This window comes from Brachyhypopomus gauderio, unplaced genomic scaffold, assembly GCF_052324685.1.
Source record: "Brachyhypopomus gauderio isolate BG-103 unplaced genomic scaffold, BGAUD_0.2 sc67, whole genome shotgun sequence".
Lineage (NCBI taxonomy): Eukaryota > Metazoa > Chordata > Actinopteri > Gymnotiformes > Hypopomidae > Brachyhypopomus > Brachyhypopomus gauderio.
Window position 1 is genome coordinate 1850780 of NW_027506888.1, and position 6000 is coordinate 1856779.

A 6000-nucleotide genomic window follows, 5' to 3' on the forward strand; every position below is an offset into this window, starting at 1 on the left:
TCACTTTTCATACTCCTCCTAGGATTTTCATACTACCATGTCAAGCAAAGTCTTATAATACTCTACAGAGTGTGAAATCAAAAAACAATCCAAAGATTTTGGATTTTAGGACACTTATACCTGCTAAATATTTTTTTAATGGACAGCATCGATACATACAATATTCATATTCTTGAAGCTCTTTCATATTTTATCCAATTCTGACCAAAATGCACAAGCCCATTCAGAATCCCATCCTGAACAAATTTGTCAAGTTTCATCTAAATCGGTTATCGTATGGCTCTACAGTGCAGTATTATATACAATGCATAAAAATGCATGTAAAGTCCCTCTGTCACCTTCTCCTTCTCACACGCACGTAAGCTGAAACTCACACACACTCAGTCTCTCTCACACTCTCACCCACATTCCCCCTCCCATCTCTGTGCCCTAAGTAAACATTGCTCTGGCTACCTAGATCTCTCTGTGTCTATTAACCAGGCACACACACATACAGGCGCAAGCAGGCCTTCCTATAGCATTCACAATGACACTTCCCTAACCATACCCACCCATATCTCAGTGACTAACACATGCTCATACAAACTGATATTTGGCTTCTTTTTTGTCTCTCTCTCACACAAACACACAGACACACACACCGTTATACCTATATGTATGTATAGTTTCTATGTATACTTATGTATGTATGTATTAGTATATGTTGTCATAGTTTGAGTACATACACTACCACACACACACTTTTACCTAAATGTATGTAAAGTTTGTATGCATATCTATAGTATATGTATAGTATATGTCAGTCATGCCAGTGATGTCAGTTACATTAGTCATGTCAGTCATGCCAGTCATGTAAGTCATGTCATGCCAATCATTTCAGTCCAGTCATATCAGTCATGTCAGTCAAATCATCAAATCATTACAGTCATGCCAGTTATGTCAGTCATGCCAGTCATGTCAGTCATGTAATGCCAGGCTTTGCAGACTACATTCATACTTTGAATACACGGGCAGTCATGTTAGGCGTGCTAGGTGTACGAGGAGTGAAATAACAAAACATAGTCTCTGGCTCCCTCAATCTCTCTCTGTCAGTAATATACAGGCCCAATCATGTATAGACAAGTGCAGGCCTTCCTATACTGTTCACATAGATGCAGCCCTAGCCAGATGTGCTATTTCTGTGTCTCCCTTTCTGACACATGCAGATGTCATCACACTCTATCTGTAGAGCACACACTGGCCAAACCCAAACAGCTTCTTTTCACTTTTAGGTCTAAAGGACCTTTTGGGCTTCCTTTTGCCTATTGAGGCCAAAATGCCTATTGGTGTGTGAACCCGCCAATCGCCGCTTGTTAGGGTTCACACACATAGTGTGGGAACCCTATTGTAATTGTTAGCGTTTTTAGGGTTCACACACACATAGTGTGGGAACCCTATTGTAATTGTTAGGATTTTTCTTTCTTATTCTTTGTCCCATTTTTTGACCTAAAACGTATTGTGCAGCCTAGACCGTAATGCCTAGAAACCCCAAACTTGGCAAAAAGGTTCAGTTACCCCCAAGGACCAGATTCCCATACAGGGACCCAAATTGGCCTGATGGTGGCGCTATAGCAGACCATATTGACTTTTTGTCCATATCTCCTACACCGTAGGTCCTAGAACCAAAATTCCAGTTCCTATACATTCCTTGACTAAATTCAATAGGACAATTAATATACAACCATTAAGCTCCGCCCACTTAGATTTCGAGTTAATTTGCATAATGTGCAAAATCACACACATTTTTGAGCGCGAACTAGTCCCTGGATTTTTCACATACATGCACATATGTGGTATCAAAACGTTCAGAAGAGTCTGAACTTTAAAACGTATCCAACAAAAATGCTAATTTCTTCACTACCTAGTCAGTATAAGCCAATCAAATGAGGGGGCGTAAATTCAATAGTAAATTTTGCGCATATGGAGCTCTAACTTAAGAAAACTTGCATGTAATGAGATGGCACTTCACAGACAGCTTCCCTGTGAGGGTCTGGGGCAGCTCGCAGAGGTTGCCATACCTCACCTGCTAGGGGGCGCTATAACATGCAGAAATTTGCCCCATGCACTCAGATTGGCCGATCCACATGAAACTTGACAGACATCATCTATGGGCCTCTGGGAACCAGGTCCTAAAGCAGACATGCCATACTTCCAAAATGGCTGACGTAATCGGCCAATCCGTGATCGGCACGCGTTTGACAGGCTTACCATTGGTCGATCTGCACGAAACCTCTTGGGTGTGGACAAGTGCATGCCCCCTATGACATAATCCAGCCGGGTGTCGATTGGCCACTGGGGGGCGCTATTGCAAAAAAAGCAAGTGTATCCCCTACATAATTCCACTTGGGAACATGCAATTGGACTCTTTTGATTCCTTGCAGTAGTGCGAACAACTTTCCCATTACATGTCCTATTAAAAAATGCACAATTTATTTACAGTTAATAATAGTTTGAAATCATCACTTTTCATACTCCTCCTAGGATTTTCATACTATCATGTCAAGCAAAGTCTTATAATACTCTACAGAGTGTGAAATCAAAAAACAATCCAAAGATTTTGGATTTGAGGACACTTATACCTGCTAAATATTTTTTTAATGGACAGCATCGATACATATAATATTCATATTCTTAAAGCTCTTTCATATTTTACCCAATTCTGACCAAAATGCACAAGCCCATTCAGAATCCCATCCTGAACAAATTTGTCAAGTTTCATCTAAATCGGTTATCGTATGGCTCTACAGTGCAGTATTATATACAATGCATAAGAATGCATGTAAAGTCCCTCTGTCACCTTCTCCTTCTCACACGCACGCAAGCTGAAACTCACACACTCAGTCTCTCTCACACTCTCACCCACATTCCCCCTCCCATCTCTGTGCCCTAAGTAAACATTGCTCTGGCTACCTAGATCTCTCTGTGTCTATTAACCAGGCACACACACATACAGGCGCAAGCAGGCCTTCCTATAGCATTCACAATGACACTTCCCTAGCCATACCCACCCATATCTCAGTGACTAACACATGCTCATACAAACTGATATTTGGCTTCTTTTTTGTCTCTCTCTCACACAAACACACAGACACACACACCTTTATACCTACATGTATGTATAGTTTCTATGTATGCTTATGTATGTATGTATTAGTATGTTGTCATAGTTTGAGTACATACACTACCACACACACACACTTCTACCTAAATGTATGTATAGTTTGTATGCATATCTGTCCAGTCATAACAGTCATGTCAGTCCAGTCATGTCAGTCATTTCAGTCCAGTCATATCAGTCATGTCAGTCCAGTCATGTCAGACATAAGTCATGTCAGTCATATCAGTCATGTCATTACAGTCATGCCAGTCATGTCACTCATTCCAGTTATGTCAGTCATATCAGTCATATTACTTTTGTTCATCATGCCAGTGATGTCATTTCAGTCATGCCAGTCATATCAGTTATGTCAGTCATGCCAGTCATGTCAGTCATGTAATGCCAGGCTTTGCAGACTACATTCATACTTTGAATACACGGGCAGTCATGTTAGGCGTGCTAGGTGTACAAGGAGTGAAATAACAAAGCATAGTCTCTGGCTCCCTCAATCTCTCTCTGTCAGTAATATAGAGGCCCAATCATGTATAGACAAGTGCAGGCCTTCCTATACTGTTCACATAGATGCAGCTCTAGCCAGATGTGCTATTTTTGTGTCTCCCTTTCTGACACACGCAGATGTCATCACACTCTATCTGTAGAGCACACACTGGCCAAACCCAAACAGCTTCTTTTCACTTTTAGGTCTAAAGGACTTTTTGGGCTTCCTTTTGCCTATTGAGGCCAAAATGCCTATTGGTGTGTGAACCCGCCAATCGCCGCTTGCGGCTATATTTAGGGTTCACACACATAGTGTGGGAAACCTATTGTAATTGCTAGAATTTTTCTTCTTTTTTCTTCTTATTATTATTTTTCTACTGATAAAACGCATACTGCAGCCTAGACCGTAAGGCCCAGAGACACCAAACATTGCAGATTGGTGGAGTCTCTTTGCGGGACCATGCTTAAGTACAGAGACCCACATTGGCCTGATGGTGGCGCTATAGCGCAGCATTTTGCGTTTTGGTCCATATCTCCCACGCCGTAGGTCCTAGAAACAAAATTCCACTTCAGGTGCATTCCTTGGCTCTAGACAAACAAAAAAGCCTCAAGAACCATTAAGCTCCGCCTACTTAGATTTTTTGCTAATTTGCATAATATGCAAAACCTACTTTTTTATACTAGTCCCTGGTTTTTCATCTGATCACCACAATCTTGGTGTCAAAATATTCACAAGAATCTCTTTATCAAGGAATATCAACAAAACTGTGACATTGGTATACAGTCTGGTTGTCACATGTCAATCAATAGCTCTGAGGCGTGGCCAAATTTACTTCAGCAGCTATATCTCAGCAATGCTTTGACCAATCTTCATGGAAATTTATCAGTTGTTAGGGCACATGACTCAGAGGTCACAGGTCAAAGCTGGCCCAGATTGTCCAATAGGGGGCGCTATAACATGGGAAAAACTGTTTCTCAGAAACCATTAGTCACATCAAGCCAAGACTTTACAGGCATCATCAGGGGCCCAAGTGGTATCAAGGCACACAATGATGACATCATTACTCAAAAAACATGGCCGCCATGAGCTAATAAATTTTACTTTGAATTAATTGGCCATTTGACAAACTTACCATAGGTACATACACATGAAACTGACATGGTATGTTCATGTACACACCCTCTAAGACATACTCATGTTAGAAGGGAATTGCACCACTAGGTGGCGCTATACTAGAAAATCCAGAATTTCTCCTACATATTTTCACTTATCAAGAAATGCTTGCACTCATATGATTGTATGCAGAATTCCTAGCAACTTTCTAATTACATGTGCTTTGCAAAAATGTACCACTTTTTCACTATTATCAAATATATATAACTTGTCATTTTCATACTAGTCCTAGCATTTTAACTCCATCACCTTTAAATCACACCTTGTAATACTCAGCAGACTCTGAAATGCTAAGATTAGGGAGAAAATCCTAAGGTTTTCACAAATTAATATTTTTCATATGCATCACAATGCTACCATTGTAACACATCAAATTCACAGTTCAATAACTACGCCATAGTATGTCTGATTGTTATGAAAATTGACATCCACATTCACATGACCATTGATGTGCTGTTTGCCAAGTTTGAGCCAAATCCGTCCACAAACAGCTCTACAGTGAATATTTTCATTTTCCATACTGAGCTGTGCAGGGAGAAGACGAGAACTGCTCAGCCCACACGCACGTGCCATTCTCGCACACGCTGCCCCCCTCCTCCACTCCCCCATCCTTCTAACATTTTACAACCCTTGGGCTCTCCCTCCCCCTCTCTCTCTTTCACATGCACTCACAAAAACAAAGGCCTCTCTGGCCTATAGGTTTTACATACACACTAATTCTAGCCATTACTACCAATTACCCAGTGACTAATATACAGATATTTAGCTTCTTTTTTCCACACACCCTCACACATGACTTCCTATATGCTTCATATATACATTTCTCTAGCCATTTCCAACACACTAACTGATATTTAGCTTCATTTTTCCATCCACACTCTCAACTCATGCCCTCTATACATCCTGAAATGACATAAGAGAGGACAGAGATATGTAATTCACATTTCACACACAACCTCTATATAACTGCATGCTTTACTTATCATCAAAGTCTTGTTAGATACACATTCCTAGTGGCCTCCCTGCTATGAGCACAACAGTGAGAACATGTCAGAGTAGGGATGAGAACATCATGAACAGGCAAAGATAAGAATATTTGTGTTATTTTATTGTATAGTAAGCCATCACTCTTTGGTTTGTTTGAGATTCACATGTGACAGATTTTGTCAGCTAAATGAAAAGGGTTAAAGAG